The sequence below is a fragment of the Spea bombifrons genome, chromosome 3 (assembly GCF_027358695.1).
Source record: "Spea bombifrons isolate aSpeBom1 chromosome 3, aSpeBom1.2.pri, whole genome shotgun sequence".
NCBI lineage: Eukaryota > Metazoa > Chordata > Amphibia > Anura > Pelobatidae > Spea > Spea bombifrons.
In genome coordinates this window covers 55965539-55989662 of record NC_071089.1, presented here as the reverse complement: position 1 = coordinate 55989662, position 24124 = coordinate 55965539, and the positions used below count along the sequence as shown (strand labels likewise).

Below are 24124 nucleotides of genomic sequence, written 5' to 3'. Positions count from 1 at the left end.
TGTATTCACGCACTTGCAAAATAAAATTGTTAATTATGTGTCCTTAGTTTACCTTGTTTGTTACTTTCGGAAACATGAGAAGAAAAATACAAGGTATAAGGTATAACTGTGACAACTGAGCAAGAAAAACTCTCTGTAGAAGAAATAATTGTATCATTTGCCCAAAGTGTAAACATGTAGCATATGGCCTAGCATCAATTGTGTATTTGCATGTGTATTTTTATTTAGTGCTAACATGTTCTTAGCGCTTTACAGTTATTACAATAAATGCAGTCATATGCACTATATACAGCAATCATACAGGTATTTGATGGGGATACAATAAGTTTGAATACATTAGGAAAGACCAGCAATAAAAGGTTCAGATATTTACAGCAACAAAACAGGCAGACTTTTAACTACTGCAATATTTATGTTCTCTATATTTCTTAGACTTTTAGTAGTCCTGCATATGCATACAGAGATTAGCGTGGAAAGGTCAAATTTGAATGCATGTGTACAACTTGGGGAGGTTCCTTTTTGCCTACTCCAAGAACCATGCATATTTCTAATGGCTTTTTTAGCATTTACAGTTCTATACACTAAATCCCTACAGCATGTGCAAACGTATAGTCATTTTTATCAATCCATACTGTATGTGTGTAACTGCTTTTTGATGACATCACAACCTAAGGGAGTTGTGGTTGGATAAATGGGATGTAATTTAATGATAACCCCAGATCATCAGATCAACCTTTGGAAATAAAATGTTTAATTATAGAATGACTAAACATTGTAACCTTTTGTATTATATCAAGTATCGACATGAAAATACGACACAATTTTCTACTTGATTGCCTTATGCTGCACGCTCTGGAGAACTGAATTACTTTTTCTCTCTTGTATTGTTGCGTTCACACATTGGATTAAATAATGTGAGATGTGTGGCATTTGATGACCTTGTACAGATAACAGGCTTAACTACAAGATGCAACTCACTTTGGACCCAGCTCTTTATCCATACTGTCTAGAGAATGTGCATTGTTTGACATTTCTGAATTCCTTTTTATACCCATAGGATCTTAGAATAGACAGAATGACACTTCTATAATTTGAATCTGCCATATTTTCTATCTGAAGCTTCTGTACGTGTCTCTGACCCACTTACAAACATGTTTCCTCATAGTCAGTTTCCCCAGCAAGGCCAGATTAAGGAGCTTTGGGCCCTGGAGCAATAATATAGAAAGGGCCCCTTCTCTGGATTTCTTGCCTTTAGCAAGCTCTGATAGGGTCCCATGTTGTGTGGCAATCATCACTGACACTGCGTGCCGAAAAGTGATGTCATTACCGGGCGAGGATTGTTAGTGAGGGTGGATGATTGCCGCAAGTGGCGGGAGCCAATAGGATCAGCACTTCGTGGGACAGGTGAGATGTATGGACTGGAGCAATTGTTCTGTGTGCTTCTCTGTTAATACGGCATTGGTCCTTAGGCTTCTCTCTTTTAAATTTGCACGCTTGTTTCATGATGACAGATTAAACTTTTACGAATACTGAGATACTGAAGGTTTCATTAATAAAATATCACAATGAACTCTTTCATGACAAAGGCTGTTTTACATTCTTTATAGCGAGTAACCAAAGCATTTGTTTACTAATTTTTCTTTGTTCAGCAGTGATTACCCTCACTCATTTAAAATATCTCTCCGTCAGTTTAGAGCTTATGATCGTGGTTCTAGCTGGCACAGAGGACGTTATGAGACCACGGATCACCCTCACTGCATGAGGGATTATATGCTGTTCTTGGTCATAAAGGACCATTGTTTTGAGGACAGCAGTGAATTACTTTGTTGCCAACATGGTAAGCAACTGGAGACCTGGTTAGCAAGTATTGAGGTGGGATAAATGCAGTAGTGCAGTGACTGCTACCCTAGACCTGACCCCACTCCACCTTCCTGCCTTCAGCTGAGTGGAGATCTCTACCTCTTCTGGCACAGAATTCCAAAATATGCATTTTCCAATGGCTGCACAGGGATGAGCACTAGAAAATGACACCATTCTGGTGAACTACACTGTGCAAGGGAAAGTCATCAAGATCTGTGCTATAGGAGCACATACCTGTTTTTTCTGCCACCCTTTACGCAAATGCACTGCTCGGTGAAGAAGGAGGTTGCCATTTTTATAGTAAGTAATTGGGAATTAAAAATGAATGGTGCGATTACACATAAACGTGCATTAGTAGTTAAGAAAAATGGTCAGCTGTGCTCAGTGGTTCACAATGAAATTCACCAATATTTCACCAACAAGGTTTACATTAGGGCATAACCAATGAGTTGTATTCAACTTCAAAAAGTGAATAGAAAAAACTTAATAAAAAGTCACAAGAGCTAAAATAATGCAAGCAAAAACAAATATCAAACGCCTACTGCTTTACTTAAAACAGCTAAATGTGAATTTTCTATTTTTCAAGGCCCATCCATGAAAACACAACGCATTTTCACATGTATCAATCTTAATAGGTATTGCTATAAAATATACAAATGCACTCTAAAACATTGGCAAGATCCATGTAATGTATTCACCCAGATAATAAATGGATAAAGTGTCAAGTACATTTGCAGTCAGTGTTTGATTACATAGAAAATGTTATCATGCAGCAGAAACAGCTTCATATACTAGTTAATAATAATGCCTTAGATCTGAACGTACTAATGAAAACTTTGTTTTTAATGCCTATGTGTGACAGAACCATTTCTTTTCATACTCTCGTCTTTGTAAAATCAACAAGAACTAACATAAAGGTTACAAAAAATATTCTGAGACAAGTCAGACAATTAATTGCTTCAAGAGTAGAGTAATTATGTCTCTCTGCATTGGCTTCTCAGATGCAGTTTTTCCAAGTGACTTAATTGTGCTTGACAGAATGTCTCTTGTTAGAAGTAGTATTTTCAACCTTTTATTGCAGCCATTTAGTAACAGATTTTTCTGACCTGTAATTACAGGTACTTCTGAGAACAACACCATGTTATAAATTCAGACACATAAGTGCTGAAGATGTACACATAGCTTATTGGCAGTGGAGGAGTATTTTTTCATATATCCGATCACTGCACAGAACCAAATTCTGTTTTCTGAAGCTGCTGCAGAACAAAAGTACCAGAATCAGTTATGGTTGTGGCCCCCAACACACAATACAATGGATAATGCTCTTCCTTTTTTGCCATTTAGTTTGGAGGTCTGGCACAACCTTCAATGCAGCTAATCATGCTAGAGGTTCCCCAGTGACTATTGAAACATTAACACAAAAATGATAAAGAAAGTGAGACCACTGTAGGGTAATCGGAATTAGTAAGTTTATATAGTAGAAGTCGGTGAGATGGATAGTGGTGTGCTAAAAGCTGAGCCAGGGATAGGCACGATAGGCGGTCATTTTTAAAGTTACTGGATTGAGTGAAAGACACCATCTTTTTTTATTTAAAATAATACTTAATAGTTTCACTAGATTCAAATAAATAATTCAAAACAGATGTTTTGACACTAGACAAGTGGTACGTCCTATGGTTTTTATACCGGTGGGGATGTTTTTCTGCCGGTACATGGGGATTGGGCTGGCTTTAGACAGTCTGGTGTATCCCCTGTGTTTGGCACAATCACCAATTATATCATAATAGAGGAGAATGCCTAATGAGAGTTTGGGTACTCTCTGCCAGTGGTGTCAATCTTCATACTGCTGGAAACATTAAATGTAAAAAGGTTGCCAAAGTGTTTATCCAGTCACTCCTGATACCTCTGAAGAGCCCCTTGCAAACTGATAATGTTGGTGATCACAGTGAAAAAGCCAAAGAGGGATCAAAATGAAAAAGAGGAAGAAACAGTGTAAACATAACAGAAAATTCACTGAAGTCACCGTGACATCATCCAGTTCCAAGAGAGATCACTGAGGTATTTGAATCTGTCAATAAAAATTGAAAAAGTAAATTAATAAATGGAAAGAAAAACATAATTTTTTGAAAAATAGGTGCCAAAAGAACACTAGAAATATACGGTACTTTAAAAAACCCTTTCTTGCCCCTATCCAAAGTTAAACAATATAAAATAGTATTGAGTGTATAGGAGCATTTTATTTCCTTATTAAGTTAAAATAAAAACATGAATGTGAGGTGCTATTCTACTCAGGGGATGTTGATAAGAAATCCCTGATTTATGTTCAACAACAGGACTTAAATTGTGAAAGAAATGTAAGTACATTTTTTTTTAAAAACCTTTACTGTTTTAAGACATATTCATAATAAATGAGAGTCTATAAAAAATACATAGTATTAAGAGAAGGCCCTATCCTTGAAAAAACAAAACAAAAATATTTTGCCTGGGTACAATAATTATGGAAAAGGGGAATCATGGTTAAACAAAAATATGCTAAAAATGGCAAAAAATCTCCGGTCACTTAGGGAAGTAAAACCCCTGGTCAGGAAGGGGTTAAAGGTTATCAGTCACTTTCCCCAAATCAGTTTACATATTAAACATAACCAAAATGGGCAGAAAATCAATTATGTTGCCAAATCCTGCCACAGATCTCAGCCTCCATGATGAAAACTTTTAAAATTAAATATCTGCTTTCCAAACAGCAGATGCTAAAAAGCCACAAGCTATAGAAAGTAGACTTGGGCACCAGGGGGCTCTTCGTGTTCGTCTTCGTGCTCGTCTTCGGGGAAAAAAAAATCTTCGTATTCCGCGAATATTCGCCCGTTCCTGTCTTCTCTTCGGGCGAATATTCGCGGACATTCTTCGTGCTCGTTTAATCTTCGTTTTCCTCCTGGTTGCCTAGCAGGGGTTAATACGGGGTTAATAACACATCACAGCAGCAGCAGCTGCCGTGAAGGTACGTGTGTGCAGCTCTATTGGTCGTTTCGGCAGGGGGCTGGTCTGGCATCAACGAGTGAATTGCAGAACTGCAGAATGCACTTCATTCGTTGATGGCAGGCGAGCCCCCTGCCGAAACGACCAATAGAGTTGCACACACATACCGAGGTGTACTGTCCATAGATGTTTAATAAAAGAATAGGGAATATTTTACATTTTTAAATTGATTTTGGACCACTTTACATGCCTAACATTTGCTACCTATTTACAATGGCATACTTTGCAACAACCCAACTTACTTATTGGACAGGACTGGAAAATAGCAGGACTGTCCACCAAAATCTTGGGTGTGTTGGCAGGTATGCTGATGGAAAAATGTTGGACAAGAACTAAAAAATAGCTTAGGGTTAATGTACGGTTATGTTTAAGATTAGTAGCAGTGCACTGGTTTGGTTAAAGATGGATTATGTCTAAATAATAATAATTTAATTTTAATGTTTTTTTTTTAAAAAAAAATAGGGGTTTATTTAAATGTATTTTAAAGTTAGATTTATTATTTAGTACTTGATTATATTTATTAAATGTTTATAGTAGCGTTACCTACCAAGCTATAACTACCTATGTGTATTTGCATTTTGCATACCTAGTTTAGCTAAATTAGATGGGACAGGACTGGAAAAAAGCAGGACTGTCCCTGAAAAAGTTGGGTCTGTTGGCAGGTATGTGGATGGAAAAATGTTATAGGGTGAAGTGTGAGTTATAGTGTTAATGTAATGCTATTAGTGAGTGAAGGCCAGGGCAAATAACAAGGAAAACGTCCTTGTGTTTTGTGCATTGTAAGTGTGTGTGTATGTGTGTTATGTGTGATGTCACTGTGTGTTATATGTGTTATATGTGTTATTGTGTGTGTTATGTTTGGTTGGTTGTGTATCAGAAGGAAAATAATGAAATGGAAAAGGAAATGGGAAAGGCAAATGAGTGGGCAATTGGCGACCCGCTCACCTGTTTCACCCCAGGGCAAAGCACCCAAACACTGTCAGTCTTAGACGTTTGGCAGCAGACTTCCAGAGCTCAGACACAAGGCCCTAGCGTAAGCTGGCCACTCCGGCGGAGGTAGCAGGCGTTGCCACACCGCAAACAGAGGCAGCCAGGGGGGAGAAACTGCCCTTACCATTAGGGACATTTTGGGCATGACTCTAGCCAGGAAGCGAACTGGCAGAGAAGAGATGCTGGCACCACCACCAGCAGCAGCATTGAAAAGGCGAATGAGTGGGCAATTGGCGACCCACTCACCTGTTTCACCCCAGGGCAAAGCACCCAAACACTGTCAGTCTTAGACGTTTGGCAGCAGACTTCCAGAGCTCAGACACAAGGCCCTAGCGTAAGCTGGCCACTCCGGCGGAGGTAGCAGGCGTTGCCACACCGCAGACAGAGGCAGCCAGGGGGGAGAAACTGCCCTTACCATTAGGGACATTTGATTCATGACACTAGCCAGGAAGCGAACTGGCATCGAAGAGACACTGGCACCACCAGCAGCAGCAGCAGCAGCAGAATTGGGAAAGGCGAATGAGTGGGCAATTGGCGACCCACTCACCTGTTTCACCCCAGGGCAAAGCACCCAAACACTGTCAGTCTTAAACGTTTGGCAGCAGACTTCCAGAGCTCAGACACAAGGCCCTAGCGTAAGCTGGCCACTCCGGCGGAGGTAGCAGGCGTTGCCACACCGCAGACAGAGGCAGCCAGGGGGGAGAAACTGCCCTTACCATTAGGGACATTTGATTCATGACACTAGCCAGGAAGCGAACTGGCAGAGAAGAGACACTGGCACCACCACCAGCAGCAGAATTGGGAAAGGCGAATGAGTGGGCAATTGGCGACCCACTCACCTGTTTCACCCCAGGGCAAAGCACCCAAACACTGTCAGTCTTAGACGTTTGGCAGCAGACTTCCAGAGCTCAGACACAAGGCCCTAGCGTAAGCTGGCCACTCCGGCGGAGGTAGCAGGCGTTGCCACACCGCAGACAGAGGCAGCCAGGGGGGAGAAACTGCCCTTACAATTAGGGACATTTTGGGCATGACTCTAGCCAGGAAGCGAACTGGCAGAGAAGAGATGCTGGCACCACCACCACCACCACCACCACCACCAGCAGCATTGAAAAATTGGAAAGGCGAATGAGTGGGCAATTGGCGACCCACTCACCTGTTTCACCCCAGGGCAAAGCACCCAAACACTGTCAGTCTTAGACGTTTGGCAGCAGACTTCCAGAGCTCAGACACTAGGCCCTAGCGTAAGCTGGCCACTCCGGCGGAGGTAGCAGGCGTTGCCACACCGCAGACAGAGGCAGCCAGGGGGGAGAAACTGCCCTTACCATTAGGGACATTTGATTCATGACACTAGCCAGGAAGCGAACTGGCATCGAAGAGACACTGGCACCACCAGCAGCAGCAGCAGCAGCAGAATTGGGAAAGGCGAATGAGTGGGCAATTGGCGACCCACTCACCTGTTTCACCCCAGGGCAAAGCACCCAAACACTGTCAGTCTTAGACGTTTGGCAGCAGACTTCCAGAGCTCAGACACTAGGCCCTAGCGTAAGCTGGCCACTCCGGCGGAGGTAGCAGGCGTTGCCACACCGCAGACAGAGGCAGCCAGGGGGGAGAAACTGCCCTTACCATTAGGGACATTTGATTCATGACACTAGCCAGGAAGCGAACTGGCATCGAAGAGACACTGGCACCACCAGCAGCAGCAGCAGCAGCAGAATTGGGAAAGGCGAATGAGTGGGCAATTGGCGACCCACTCACCTGTTTCACCCCAGGGCAAAGCACCCAAACACTGTCAGTCTTAGACGTTTGGCAGCAGACTTCCAGAGCTCAGACACTAGGCCCTAGCGTAAGCTGGCCACTCCGGCGGAGGTAGCAGGCGTTGCCACACCGCAGACAGAGGCAGCCAGGGGGGAGAAACTGCCCTTACCATTAGGGACATTTGATTCATGACACTAGCCAGGAAGCGAACTGGCATCGAAGAGACACTGGCACCACCAGCAGCAGCAGCAGCAGCAGAATTGGGAAAGGCGAATGAGTGGGCAATTGGCGACCCACTCACCTGTTTCACCCCAGGGCAAAGCACCCAAACACTGTCAGTCTTAGACGTTTGGCAGCAGACTTCCAGAGCTCAGACACAAGGCCCTAGCGTAAGCTGGCCACTCCGGCGGAGGTAGCAGGCGTTGCCACACCGCAAACAGACGCAGCCAGAGGGGAGAAACTGCCCTTACCACTAGGGACATTTTGGGCATGACTCTAGCCAGGAAGCGAACTGGCAGAGAAGAGATGCTGGCACCACCACCACCACCAGCAGCAGCATTGAAAAATGGGAAAGGCGAATGAGTGGGCAATTGGCGACCCACTCACCTGTTTCACCCCAGGGCAAAGCACCCAAACACTGTCAGTCTTAGACGTTTGGCAGCAGACTTCCAGAGCTCAGACACAAGGCCCTAGCGTAAGCTGGCCACTCCGGCGGAGGTAGCAGGCGTTGCCACACCGCAGACAGAGGCAGCCAGGGGGGAGAAACTGCCCTTACAATTAGGGACATTTTGGGCATGACTCTAGCCAGGAAGCGAACTGGCAGAGAAGAGATGCTGGCACCACCACCAGCAGCAGCATTGAAAAGGCGAATGAGTGGGCAATTGGCGACCCACTCACCTGTTTCACCCCAGGGCAAAGCATCCAAACACTGTCAGTCCTTGGCGTTTGGGAGCGGACTTCCAGAGCTCAGACACAAGGCCCTAGCGTAAGCTGGCTACATTGGCGGAGGTAGCAGGCGTTGCCACACCGCAGCAAGTGCAACCAGGGGGGAGAAACTGCCCTCACCATCAGGGACATTCGAGGCATGACACTAGCCAGGAAGCGAACTGGCATTGAAGAGAGACACTGGCACCACCACCAGCAGCAGCAGAATTGGGAAAGGCAAATGAGTGGGCAATTGACGACCCGCTCACCTGTTTCACCCCAGGGCAAAGCATCCAAACACTGTCAGTCCTTGGCGTTTGGGAGCGGACTTCCAGAGCTCAGACACAAGGCCCTAGCGTAAGCTGGCTACATTGGCGGAGGTAGCAGGCGTTGCCACACCGCAGCAAGTGCAACCAGGGGGGAGAAACTGCCCTTACCATAAGGGACAATTAAGGCATGACACTAGCCAGGAAGCGAACTGGCAGAGAAGAGATGCTGGCACCACCAGCAGCAGCAGCAGCAGCAGCAGCAGCAGCAGCATTGGAAAAGGCAAATGAGTGGGCAATTGACGACCCGCTCACCTGTTTCACCCCAGGGCAAAGCATCCAAACACTGTCAGTCCTTGGCGTTTGGGAGCGGACTTCCAGAGCTCAGACACAAGGCCCTAGCGTAAGCTGGCTACATTGGCGGAGGTAGCAGGCGTTGCCACACCGCAGCAAGTGCAACCAGGGGGGAGAAACTGCCCTTACCATAAGGGACAATTAAGGCATGACACTAGCCAGGAAGCGAACTGGCAGAGAAGAGATGCTGGCACCACCAGCAGCAGCAGCAGCAGCAGCAGCAGCATTGGAAAAGGCAAATGAGTGGGCAATTGACGACCCGCTCACCTGTTTCACCCCAGGGCAAAGCATCCAAACACTGTCAGTCCTTGGCGTTTGGGAGCGGACTTCCAGAGCTCAGACACAAGGCCCTAGCGTAAGCTGGCTACATTGGCGGAGGTAGCAGGCGTTGCCACACCGCAGCAAGTGCAACCAGGGGGGAGAAACTACCCTCACCATCAGGGACATTCGAGGCATGACACTAGCCAGGAAGCGAACTGGCATTGAAGAGAGACACTGGCACCACCACCAGCAGCAGCAGAATTGGGAAAGGCGAATGAGTGGGCAATTGACGACCCGCTCACCTGTTTCACCCCAGGGCAAAGCATCCAAAAACTGTCAGTCCTTGGCGTTTGGGAGCGGACTTCCAGAACTCAGACACAAGGCCCTAGCGTAAGCTGGCTACACCGGCGGAGGTAGCAGGCTTTGCCACACCGCAGCAAGTGCAACCAGGGGGGAGAAACTACCCTCACCATCAGGGACATTCGAGGCATGACACTAGCCAGGAAGCGAACTGGCATTGAAGAGAGACACTGGCACCACCACCAGCAGCAGCAGAATTGGGAAAGGCGAATGAGTGGGCAATTGACGACCCGCTCACCTGTTTCACCCCAGGGCAAAGCATCCAAAAACTGTCAGTCCTTGGCGTTTGGGAGCGGACTTCCAGAACTCAGACACAAGGCCCTAGCGTAAGCTGGCTACACCGGCGGAGGTAGCAGGCGTTGCCACACCGCAGCAAGTGCAACCAGGGGGGAGAAACTACCCTCACCATCAGGGACATTCGAGGCATGACACTAGCCAGGAAGCGAACTGGCATTGAAGAGAGACACTGGCACCACCACCAGCAGCAGCAGAATTGGGAAAGGCGAATGAGTGGGCAATTGACGACCCGCTCACCTGTTTCACCCCAGGGCAAAGCATCCAAAAACTGTCAGTCCTTGGCGTTTGGGAGCGGACTTCCAGAACTCAGACACAAGGCCCTAGCGTAAGCTGGCTACACCGGCGGAGGTAGCAGGCGTTGCCACACCGCAGCAAGTGCAACCAGGGGGGAGAAACTACCCTCACCATCAGGGACATTCGAGGCATGACACTAGCCAGGAAGCGAACTGGCATTGAAGAGAGACACTGGCACCACCACCAGCAGCAGCAGAATTGGGAAAGGCGAATGAGTGGGCAATTGACGACCCGCTCACCTGTTTCACCCCAGGGCAAAGCATCCAAAAACTGTCAGTCCTTGGCGTTTGGGAGCGGACTTCCAGAGCTCAGACACAAGGCCCTAGCGTAAGCTGGCTACACCGGCGGAGGTAGCAGGCGTTGCCACACCACAGCAAGTGCAACCAGGGGGGAGAAACTACCCTTACCATCAGGGACATTCGAGGCATGACACTAGCCAGGAAGCGAACTGGCATTGAAGAGAGACACTGGCACCACCACCAGCAGCAGCAGAATTGGGAAAGGCAAATGAGTGGGCAATTGACGACCCGCTCACCTGTTTCACCCCAGGGCAAAGCATCCAAGCACTGTCAGTCCTTGGCGTTTGGGAGCAGACCTACAGAACTCAGACACAAGGCCCTAGCGTAAGCTGGCTACACCGGCGGAGGTAGCAGGCGTTGCCACACCGCAGCAAGTGCAACCAGGGGGGAGAAACTACCCTTACCATCAGGGACATTCGAGGCATGACACTAGCCAGGAAGCGAACTGGCATTGAAGAGAGACACTGGCACCACCACCAGCAGCAGCAGAATTGGGAAAGGCGAATGAGTGGGCAATTGACGACCCGCTCACCTGTTTCACCCCAGGGCAAAGCATCCAAGCACTGTCAGTCCTTGGCGTTTGGGAGCAGACCTACAGAACTCAGACACAAGGCCCTAGCATAAGCTAGCTACACCGGCGGAGGTAGCAGGCGTTGCCACACCGCAGCAAGTGCAACCAGGGGGGAGAAACTACCCTTTCCATTAGGGACATCTGAGGCATGATTTCAGCCAGGAAGCGAACTGGCAAAAGATACTGGCACCACCACCAGCAGCAGCGTTGGAAACGGAAAAAGGTGAATGAGTGGGCAATTGACGACCCACTCACCTGTTTCACCCCAGGGCAAAGCATCCAAAGACTGTCAGTCCTAGGCGTTTGGGAGCGGACTTACAGAGCTCAGACACTAGGCCCTAGCGTAAATTGGCTACACCAGCGGAGGTAGCAGGCATTGCCACACCGCAGCAAGTGCAACCAGGGGGAGAAACTACCTTAAACATTAGAGAGAAAAAATTTAACTTTCCAAGCTAAGAGCTGGGTAACCCAATTTGGGCAGATTGAATTTAAGAAAGGCAATCTGCTCCATCAGATGAGGTGCCATGCGTGAGCGCTGTGGACTCAGTATGTTTCCAGTCATAGAAAACACGCGCTCACTTTGAACAGTGGTTGGCGGACATGATAGAAGCTGCTGCGCAACCCATGAGAGTGCAGGCCACACACTCTTCTTTTCATCCCAGTAGCTAAGAGGATCAACATTAGGAGCAGAAGGAACTTCACAGAGGTAAAGTTTGACCATTTCAGCAGCACTACTCTCCTTTCTGCTGCTAGCTCTGTCAGATGGTCCAACTATACTGCCAAGTGCCTCTTCCCAAAACGCAGCTGCTCCACTCAGCTGTGTTGTGCTGCTTGTGGCACTGCTGCTGATGCTGCTGCTAGGGGTAGCAGACCACATCATCTCTTCCTCCTCCTGCACCTCACCCTCCTCGGACAGCATTCCCATTTTACGCTGCCAGTCACGCACCTTGTTGACCAATTGCTCCCGGTAGCTACTGAGAACATTGAATTTCAAAGCTAGCTTTCCCTTAATTCTTGGATCACAAAGGCACGCTAGCATCATTTCGGGACTCTCTTCCATTCGCTTGCGAAGGTGTACTTTTAGCAGATCCTTCAGCTTCCTGACTATGGCTGCTACGTCAGGATGTAGAGTGCCACCTTGAACAGCCTCACGGTTTCCAAGGAACACATCCATCTTGCTGCCTAGATGGGAGAACACTGGGATTACCTGGGCCAGACTGGCAGTGTTTGAGCTTAAATTTTCTGTGGCATCCCTGAATGGTTTAAGGACTGCCACTAGCTGGGCGATCACTGTCCAATCCTCCCTATTCAATGGAGAGGTAATCCCTATATTGTGCTCTGAGGCAAGATTATGGATTGCCCTCTGCTGCTCCAAAATCCTCTCTAGCATGTCTAACGTGGAGTTCCACCGTGTACTGACATCCTGACGTAGGCAGTGTACGGGAAGACCTGACCTCTCTTGCTCTTCCCTCAAAAGTTGGCTAGCCTTAACACTATGGTGAAAGTGCCCAGCGATCTTTCTGCAGCGGGACAGAACTACTGCTGCCACATTAGTTCCTTCTGACATTGCTGCCTTCACTACAAGATGGATGATGTGGGCTGCACAGCGCACACCAACAATATGACCATCTCGCAGCGCTTTCACCATATTGGCACCTCCGTCAGTTACCACAAAACCAACTTCAACATTGGTGCCCGCCTCTGCTCCCACCCAAAGGCTAAACATTTTCCTAATCGCATGCAGAATATTTTGGGAAGTGTGCTTTTCATCCATCACTTCTGCATGGAGAAGGAATGATCGGTAGCCTGCTGCAGCAACTTCCTTAGACACACCGGGCTGCCACCAGTGTGCTGTCAAAGAAAGAAAGGCATGCTGGGCGCTAGGTGCACTCCACAAATCTGTAGTGAAATGAACACACTGACCAGCAGCCTTGGAAAGCTCCTCTTTCACTGCTGCAACACAGGACCGATACAGCGAGGGGACAATGTTCCTGCTGAAAGTGGAACGTGACGGAACTGTGTATTGTGGAGCCACAGCCGCCATCAATTGTTTGAAAGGCTCCCCTTCAATCATGGAGAAGGATGCCCCTCCAACAGCAATGAACTGACCAATAAGTCGCGTTACTTTATTGGCCTGCTGTTTGGGCATCGTTCTCTTGGAGTGGAATGCCCCAAATTCTTCCAGGGTGGGCTGGGCATGCAGTGCTCCAACCTGCCTTGGTCTCTGGCTGCCAGCACTAGTTGCTGCTGCTGCTGCTGCTGCTGCTATTGGCTCAGAAGAAGAAGCTGTTGGGGTTTTTCCACGGCCACCAGCTATGCTGCCTGCACTAAGTTTTACCTCTGCATCTTTCCCCAATAGCACAGCGTTGTGTTGAGTGCTGAGGTGATGCTTCATGCTAGCACTGGTAAAATGGCCAGACACTTTCCCTCTGCTTATTAGCTTCCCACAATGTTTGCACTTTCCATAGCGCCCTTCTTCAACATTTTCAAAGTGCTCCCAAATTGGGGCGCGCATAGCCTTGGAGTGTGCCTTGGGTGCTGCTCTTACTGCTCGGGGTGGATGAACAGAGGCAGAACTAGTGGTGGTGGGACTGGTGGTAACAGTACTGGCCATAGTGGGACTGCTAATTGCTTTAGATTTGCTAGGTTTTGCTGCTGCTGCTGGTGGTGGTGATGGTGATGATCGTAGCGGAGAAGGTGGAGGCTCAGGGGAAAATTGTGCACTAGTCATTTGGACACTGCTCCCTGAGGAATCTGATTCCTGACCACTCATCTCCTCTACTTCCTCTGGCTCATAGTCTAGCTCTTCATTAGCCAGATCGAATGGAATTCCTGCTAGGCTGGAGCTAAGACTGATATCGTCGTGAGACTCGTGACTAGTAGTAGTGCGAGCAGGAAGAATAGACTCTGCACTTGGCCTCTCAGTCTCAGGCTCCTCTGCTACCTCGCTAGGTGGAGTTCCACTATGTGTAGCCCTCTCTCTAACTGTCTTTACAAAAATTTTGTAAGGACTTGGTGGCTTGCTAGAGGTACTAGGAGGACATGGCGTGGCGGTACCAGTGGGAACAGTAGGCGCAGCACTAGTGGTGGTAGAGGCGGTAGAGGTGGGGGTGGTGGTGGTGGTTTTCCCTACAAAGGAATGAGATCGCTTTGGTTTGGGACCCCTCTGAGTCTTGCTGCTAATTTGGCTCTGCTTGGTACCTTGCATGCTGCTGGTGGATGGGGAAGATGCTGCTTGGGGCAAAAGGCACTTCTTTTTAGTCACTGGGCTGGTACTACTTGTGCTACCCTTTAACTTTGAACGTGCTTCTGGTGCTTTAGGCTTTCCGTAAAAAACCATAGAGCTTGTGGGCCTAGCCGCACTACTACTGCCTGCTTTTGGTGCCTTTCCTTTACTTGATGATCCTTCAAGCAATGCTTCCCCAAATGATAAGCGAGAGCTTGGCCTACTTGGCCGACTAGACTGACGCAAAGGCTGCATCTTAGAACTGGTGGTGGTGCTGGTGGTGGTGCTGGTGGTGGTGGTGGTAGATGGAGCTTGTCCCTCCTTAGTCCCAAAAGGAGGATCCATTTCAAATTTTGTGTTGTGTGTGTAGTGTAGTGTAGTGTAGTGTAGTGTAGTGTTTAAAAAACTATAAAAAAAAAATAAAAAAATAAAAATAAAAAAAAGGAAAAACGAATTAAAGACAAAAAAATTAGAGGAAGTTCTCTTCAGTGCTACTGCTTAAAAAGTAAAACTATGCACTACTGCACTGTGCTGTGTGCAATCTGCCAAAATCCTAAAGTTATTTAAATTATTAACTCAAGATTAACTATTTAATAACTAGCAGTATTTTATTTTTAATTTGAATTTACACGGGCCTAAGAGCTTAGCCTACTACTATGCTAGCCTAAAGCTATATTTCCTTACTATAAGTCTACCTCTAGGCAGACGCTCTCAAACCCACTAAGCTAAAGTGAGGTTAAATCAGATTCAGTATATGATTTATTAATTAATATTAAGTTATATAATATTAATAGATTAGAACTAATTTACTTATATATTATGTATTATAGATAGAAGAATATAGATTATGAATTAGAATTTAGAATTAGAATTACTTATATTATAGATTATGAATTAGAATATTATTATTTATAATATATTATAGATTAAGATTAAAGAAGATTAGAATTATTTTAGTACTACAGCTAGTAGCTTGAAGCTTTGCTTAGTACAGCTCGTCACAGTCAATTTTTCTTGAAAAGAATTAGAAATAAAATAAAATGTCACAGCAAAACAGTTATCTTCACTGCTTGCTGCACTCACTAGCCCAACAAGTTCACTTCACTGATGGACTGAGGTGAGCAAAACACTAAGGGTACTTTTAATAAAATTGAAATAAAATGTAAAATAAATGAGAAAATCTTTGCAAAACAGTTAACGTCACTGCTTGCTGATCAAAAAAAAACACAGCACTTATGCGGCTGCACTCACTAGCCCAACAAGTTCACTTCACTGATGGACTGAGGTGAGCAAAACAAATGAAATAAAATGAAAGATTAATTAAGAAAAATTGACTTGGTCTCTTACTGTTGCTAAAACAAAGCACAAACTATAGAGCTGCAGCACCAGTACTAATAAGATTAGCTGAACTATACGCTAGTAGTAATTAATTAATATTATTACTTTTATTTATAGCTAATTTAATTAACTATTAAGATAAGAAAGAATTAGAGAATTATTGATATTACTGATTTTAGATTAGACACTAGTAGATGTTCTGAATGTCTACAGTACACTCTACACTAGTATACTATTACTAACTATAACTGACAAATATATATATTTTATAATGAATTCAATTATTAATTATATTAATTAATATTACTGATTTTAAATTAGACACTAGTAGATGAATGTCTACAGTACACTCTACACTAGTATACTATAGTATATATATATATATGACTGACAAATATATATATATATATTATAATGAACTATTAAATTATAGATTCTATTAAATTGTAATTTATAAATTCTATTTAATTTATTTAAGCAGGACAGGCAATAGGCACTAGTGCCAGCCCAGGGCAAGGGCACCCCAGTGCCACTGAGGCACTGGGTGCACTGTCAACTCAACAGCACTTACACTAAAGTTGATGACAAATTAATTTTAAAAAAATTAAATTAATCAAATTATTATTATTAAATTAATTATATTAAGTAGCACTGAAGTGAGGATGAAGTACACTGTGAGAAAGGCTTACCAGTCTCACACAGAACAGAACAATCTCTCTCTGTAACGCTCGGATGCAGCACAGCAGTGTTGCCAAAGCAGTCACAGCGAAAAATGAATGGATCTCTCAGGCAAGCTCTGGTCTTATAAAGGCGCCTTCAGAATTCAAAAAACAGCAGCACAGGCATTGGACGAGACCCTTAGCGTTACGTCACAAGAGTGAGCTGATTGGACAGACGAGGATCAGCTCACTCCTGTTTGAAATTTTGGCGGTTGCGCGGCAAAAACGAAGACGATCACGAAGAATCTTCGATTCTTCGTGATTGTGAGTCTTCGTCTTCGCCTACGGTTTGCCGGCACTGTATTCTGTTCTACGTTCCTTCGGAACGAACAAAAAAACGGCCTCTTCGTGCTCGTTTTCATGTTCGCCCGAAGACGAATGCACAAGTCTAATAGAAAGTGTTAATTAATTACTTTATGAATATTAGAATATCTGTCATTGGGACATAAGAAACTTTTGAAGAATTAAGCATGCCCTTCAAAATTATTAAGATACAACATTTTACATTATTTAAAAATGAATCCGGAAATGACTTGGTTCTTTAACCAAATACTGGGAAACAGATTTTAAATGCTGTATACTGTAGGTATTTACTAAAAATACCTTACCAACTAAAAAACCATTGCAATGACACAACTGTATTAATACCAGTTAGCATTAATACCAGAAATACATGTAGGGATGGGACTCCAAAGTACTGCACAGTTATAAATAATCTCTAGCACCAGAGGTTCAAGCATAGACCATAGAAGTGGCTCTGCTGGTGGTAGGACTTCGATGCAGTCCTAGCTAAGGGATCATGAGATAATGAACAAACATTTGAACAAAATGACATGAGTACTCCTTTTGTAAACGTCACAGCTGGAAAATATTAACCCGACTAACGCAATTGCAGGACAGTAAATATAAATAAGATTAACACAATTGATAAATTCAATGTTTTTATCTCGATGTGACAGTTCCTTTTTTTTGTAGGAGTAGTGACAGTGCCCTTTAAATGCTACATAGGCTCATTGGCAAATGACATTGAAATCACTCACTCAGAATATACAAATGTAGAATGTGCAAAACTAGATTCTGTATCACTCTTCCAGGAAAAAGAGCTTGGTAAGCCCTGTGTAATGTGTAGTTCAATCAGTGAGAGCTCTGCTATTAGGTAAGAGAAAGTTGCTAGGGATGACCTTTTATAATACAGAGTGAGGTCTGAGTTGAAACCACAATTCCCCTTCCAATGCTTTCTTTGTGAAATAAACCCCATTATCCTAATATATTTCTCTCCCTCTGCTGGCACTGTAGATTTTTTTTCTAAAGTAGGGATATCAACACTCAAGATAACTAATGATGTAATATATATTGAAGGGTAGACTTTAAAAAGGTATGACAAACCTGTTATGTCAGAATGGTGACAATAAAGCTCATCAATCATTTAAGTTCTCCGCCTGAAGAGTGGACAATTCTTGAAAATGATCCCTCTTTGTGACCCAGCTTTCAAAAGGTTCTAGTATTTCCTTCCTAGTTTTCTCATTAAAGGAAAGGATCAGATAAACAATTTTAAATTGCCGCTAGTCAACGAAACAGAAACCAGAGGATTGAATGGATCCTCCCTGAATAGTATGTCAAAGACAATGTCACAATAAAAAGAGGGTTTTTTTTTTTAAAGATCTGGTTAAGGTGGTTACTACTTTTAAATAATGGTATTGCAATTCCCATCTTCTCAGTTTGCAAACCAAATTGGATAAGGTAATGAAGTGAAAAGTATAAAATGAAGGGTAACAAAGCACCGAGACAGTAGACAATGAAGGAGAGGGTGGCATTCCCAGTCTGTCATCTGTGTTGTTTACATGTTTTATTGTCTGAAATCCATGCAGTGTTTATATACTCTTATTGTATTTGTGGCAAAATAACTATAAACCCCTCAATTTCTAAAAATCCAACTCCTTGGATTCAATTATAGGCCAAATGTATCTTTGGTGCTGCCTTAGACCTAAGCTTTTTAAAGGAAGATTAGAAAGAAACTATGCAGGACTGTGCCGAGTTGGCCCTCCATATTGTTAATGGGCCGCTTGGGGAGATCCATGACCTCTCTCTGGCCCATGCCACCATCCTGCCACCCTAGACCTAGTTGACCTAGGCCAGAATATGTCACTGGGTTAAGTGTTGCCAGCTGGTTATCAGTAAACTACAAATATCATAATGTTTAGTTAGAAAATGCTATGTCACACTTTGCCTATCCCTTGAATAAAATGCAAGGAACCAGTGAAATATTCTGGCCTTGGCCAACTGGACCTAGGGCTGCAGTTCCTCTGCCATAAAAAAAACAGGGGCAGATTTCACTCTTGGGTGATCTACCCCTCTGCTGTGAGGCTGTTAAATGGGCAGATCTCTGATGTGTCCAGCCTCGCCATTTGCACTATGCCGATTGCACAATATGTGCCTTTAAAACACAGCGGCAGTGAGAAATGGCGGCTGTGGAGGGGGGTGGCTTGGGACCAGGCTTAGTGCAGAGCCCAAGGTCAATATGTTGCTGCATGGAAGCATTAAACTGAGTCAATACAATGTAATGTATTTGGAAAATAAAGTTTCCAATGTCTTTAGATAATTGCTATTATTACTATTTCTTCTTTTACCACAATTTTTTTTAGCTTTTGCCTAGTATACGTAATGCATGTTTTTTTTTGTTAATAAATGTAATGATAAGGTTAAAATAATGTCAGAATAACAAAGTCCTAATTTACTTTACAGCTAATATGACCCATGCACAGAAAACACTAAATCTTTTGAAAGAACACAGGACGACAATATCTTAGAGAGTAATTAATTGTGAATAATTAGCAATAAACCATTAACAGTGTACCTTCAGCTGGTTCTAAATCTTGGGGTCATGATATTTCCAGGTTCTGTGAAGGAACACAATCTCCTGGGTGAAATAAAAACAGAGAATTAACTTTATATATACCAAAAACTTTCAAAATCAATCTGTCACCCTTCCAAATGCTCACCTTATATGGTGCATCTGTTGGCCACATAAAATAGATGATAATTCATCACTTTTTATTTATTTCATCCCTTTGATACAGACCGGTATGTCATAGCTGCTTTAGAAGAAGGTGTGGAGAAGATGGGCAGTTTAGGACTTGAATGTCTTTCTGCCAATCAAAGGTTAACATATACCGTCTCACATATGATATAGGGTGGGGCTGAAGACATGAGCGTGCTTTGGGATTGTGTATTGTGAATGCTCAGAATGTTTTGTGGTACATCTTAAATTTTGTACTGGGCTTCAGTCCCAGGTGGCTTACAAGACCAGAAATACATCATGCGTACCCCAAACCAAGAGTATTGGTTGACGGACATGACGTACAGCTCCACAAACTACCCAAACTATTGTCTGAAACTGCACCCATAAAATAAAGTCTTGTCATAACACACTACACCCTCATCCCCTGTCTCTGCCTTTTATCTCTCACAAAGATAAGGAAAATACTAGGTGTAAATCCTTAAAATATATCAGTTATATTTTTTGATACATGTATCACAAGTGAAGTAACTGTAGCTGGGCAACACAGTAATCAGTTCACCTCTTTATTAGTAAGGTGATTATTGTAGGGTTCTGGAAGTTTTTAAATGCAACACAGGTTAACATGGCAACTTAATATACATATTGCGCATAACACATACTGTGCAACAAGGTGTATCTGAACAGCAGTTTTGAAACCAAGATAACTACAAAGTGCCAGATTGTACTGGAAAATAACCCCCACTCTATTCCATACTCTGAGGTCACCGGCATCACAAACTGTAAAAATGTTTCTGAGCAGTCCATTGAATTCACTTCTCGCTATGTGTATGACTCACGTAAGTGAATGAGGTTAGTTCTTCTAATAAATGAAGAACGCTTGCCCGTCCCTTGAACCGCATTATCTGTTAGAGGACAATGCAAATTCTTGGAAGCTTAGTTGAAGTTGGGTGATGATTCTTATCGTTCATTCCTAAATAGTGACATGTAGCATTAGACGGATGTGTGTTGTATTACCAAATTGGATTTAAATGAAAATGCTAGGAATAGATTATTCTGAGTAAGCACCCATCTTAATGTGACCTTTATAGTGTATAGTTCAATCTGATATGGATATACCATGCTTATTTGAGTAGTAGGTTATACTCATGTTACAGTGCAAATAGCATGGATTTAATGTTACATAAGAACGTACCGTATTGGCTCGGATATAGGCCGCCCCCGTATATAGGCCGCACCCTAAAAGTTTGGTGCTTTTTTAAAGAAAAAGTTTTTTTCTTTAAAAAAGCACCAAAAAAACATGCTGCCACTCTGCCCCCCCCAGATATGCTGCCACTGTCCTCCCCCCCAGATATGCTACCACTGTCCTCCCTCCCCGAGATATGCTACCACTGTCCTCCCTCCCCGAGATATGCTACCACTGTCCTCCTGTGCCACCCCGCCACCCAACTTACCGGAGCAGACTCCCGGGTGTCTTGCGGGGCCGGCAGGGGACATCTACGCAATACAACTTCCGCAATACAACACCGGAAGTTGTATACGCGTATTGCCTAGATGTCCCCCGCCGTCCCCGCAAGACACCCGGGAGTCTGCTCCGCTAAGTCGGGGGGGCAGAGGTAAAACGCATCGTGCGGACCGTGGGAAGTGCTGGCAGGGGAGGCTGTCTGAGCGTATCGGGGAGTAGGATGCAGGTCCCCTGCACCGCTGCGGGGGATTTGTATCCTAACCCCGCTGCCTGCCCGAATATAGGCCGGAAAAAGTGCGGCCTATATTCGAGCCAATACGGTATATGCTCATTTGTGAGTATAAAGCGGAGAGGATATGTATGTATAATTGTATGTGTTGTGAGCATGAATGTCTATGCATAACTATGCATTATTAAAATAATCCTTGTCGGAGAATTTCCGAGTATTTTTATACCTTGGGGTTCCAAATTATGTAGATATCTTTATTGAGCGACTCGAGAGAAATCAGATACACAGATAGGAGTGTATGTATAATAAGATCTCTGTTTATTACGGCGCATTATGGCTGTATTTATATATTTATAACAAAAAACGGAAATAACACCCTATTCTAATCCAATCGTTTTACATAAAGTAGCAGTATGCCCTTATAAGCAGCATATCTAAAAAATAACAGAGCAAATGGGTGGGCAATGGATACTTGTTGTTGCACTCAAAAGAACCTTGTATTTAGTTCCAGCCAAAACCGGTGTTATCGAATAATAGTGTGGATGTGTACTTGAAGGAGAACAAAATATGGGATTCCACATCTCTAACAGTCTCCCTTGTTTAAAAGTAGCTTAATCAACCATGGGTTTATAATAGAATCACGCTATTCCCTTTATAAAGGACCAAAACAGTAATGGAGATATTGTAAAGCTAAGCATTTTGCAAAAAAAAATATGCCATGATTTATAAATATTTGAAAACAAAAAAGTGATATGCCTGTGAGTAATTTAAAAAAAAAAACAGTAAAGAAAATGAAATGAAATCAATCAGTAAAGCATTTAAAATGCTGTAGGTTTGTATGCTGAAAAAAAAGGTAATATTGAGAACAGGGGCAGATCCAGAGCCTAATCTCGGGAGGGCACTCTCACTAGCACACACACTAACATGTACATACTGCCTTTGGTCTCACATGAGAACAAGGCAGAAAAAAGAACAGCGAGAGAAAAGGGATAAGAAAAAAGGAGGAGAATTATTTTGCTATATCTTTTTTGCACCACTTTTAATAACTTCTTTTTCATTTTTCTGTTTTTCAAGTTCTTCTGCTTTTTTTTATCCTTTTTCCTCGTTTGCTGTCCTCTTTTATTCATTCTTACCTGCGCGTTTCTTTCCTTTTTCTCTACATCTTAGCAGTTTCTCTTTAACTAGGTTCAAGTGGCTGGATTTTTTTCTGACAGACACAGTTCTCTTTGTATGGACACCTTGACGACTACTTTGTTTTAGGACTTTCCCCCAACTAATCCCCTACCGCATTGGTAGTAGCTCCTCTGTGGTCAAGCAATTTGTGCATTATCTCCAGCACTCTGCTCAGTGAAGACACATACAGAATTAATAAATGTTAAATGTATTTCCCAGTACAGGCACAGATTGCCTACATTGGCTAGACCAGTTTTTCAGGATCTGACTTTTTACCTTTTAATTTTTTATGAAATATACCAGATGGGGTTTCAGCACTGGAAAGCTCAACTTAAATGTGGAACACTTGAAGTGTTGTTGATTTTTCTGGGGTTACCCACCATTGGGTAACATTATTAGAAGGTATTTCTAGTTCATTTTGAACATTGCTGTATGTTTGTGTAAGAGAGGTCTTAAAATCCCTGTTTGCACATGTGATTGTAAGTGTGTTTACAAGCAATGAAGGACCTTTACTAGGGTGTTGTAAAGACCATAATATTTAATAATAATTTTCCTATTAACACTAAATAATAATTATATACTATCAACATACCAACAAAAATCCTAAACTAAGCCCAAGCTGACAATGCAATCTAAATGGTGTGCATATAAATGAGTACAACAATTAAAATAATTTTACTACCCACTGTAGAGAAAAGGTTGATGTTTTATTTATTTTTTTCATAATCACTTTTCCGATTTACAGTATTTTGTGTATGCACTTTGTCTAAAAAATGCTGATTAGGTAACTAACTGTATTGCTCTAAAATCCTGATTAGCTTACATACACATGATCTGATTATGGAGCTGAAGCTAAAAATGGCATCGGCTCTCGTGAATAGCTTACACACGTGCTCTGTAGACTGTAATATGATTATGGAGCTGAGGCTAAAAATGGTATCAGCTCCCATGAAGGTGTAAGAGGTCATCAGTACCATGGAAGCATAGCACTTCTGTATTTTGATCATTCAGCAGTTAAGAAGCTACCTGCTCAGGTTATAAGATCACCAAATATATACAGCAAAGTCAACAACTCTTCATGACCAACATAATGAAACCAGATGACACTGGCTGTCTCTAAAGGGTATAGAAGCCTGGTGTGTATAAAAGCCACAAAACTCACAAATGCTGGAAGTCTCTGCCCCAGATAAGCCTCCCACTCCTGAAGAGAAATAGTCGGTGCTGTGCGAACCAGAGGCTGGATTCAGACCATACAAATGGTTATATACAAACAGGAAAGGTAAGTGCCACTCAAACCCCATCAAATGAATTCCGTAAACTCTGTTAAATGAATATATGAATATATGAATAAGCACTTAGGGTGAAATTTGTTAAGTGTGTCTGGCTCTGTTTCTCGTTTAACTATATCATGTAAAATAGGGAAGATTTTCAGCATCATAGCAGAGTTTACAGAATTCAGTTTGATGGGAGTTGAGTGCCATTTACCTTTGCTGTATGTGTATAGTAGCCAAGCACATTTTTATACAAAGGCTAGCTTACTTTTTGAAATATTCAATTCTGAAAATTCAGTTTCCTGTACTCTAGTTTTTGTGGAACAGTCTAGCTCCTTTACCTTGGTCTGTCCAGTAGGTTAATGTCCTCTAGTTGTTGTAGAACAGTCTAGCTCCTTTACCTTGGTCTGTCAAGTAGGATAA

The 24124-nt window shown here is 43.5% G+C and overlaps 1 protein-coding gene across 3 annotated transcripts in view; it reads left to right on the top strand.

Annotated features, from left to right (window-relative positions):
- The window catches only part of PKIB (cAMP-dependent protein kinase inhibitor beta), an 88900-nt gene that overhangs the window by 44004 nt on the left and 20772 nt on the right, over positions 1-24124 (top strand). The window contains exon 1 of one of the 3 annotated variants that reach the window (XM_053459025.1): positions 23616-23709. The exons of the other annotated variants lie outside the window; for them this stretch is intronic. The gene's annotated coding sequence lies outside the window, so the exon portion shown is untranslated. Of the gene's footprint in view, positions 1-23615; positions 23710-24124 lie in introns of those variants that run through there. 3 annotated transcript variants of the gene reach the window in all.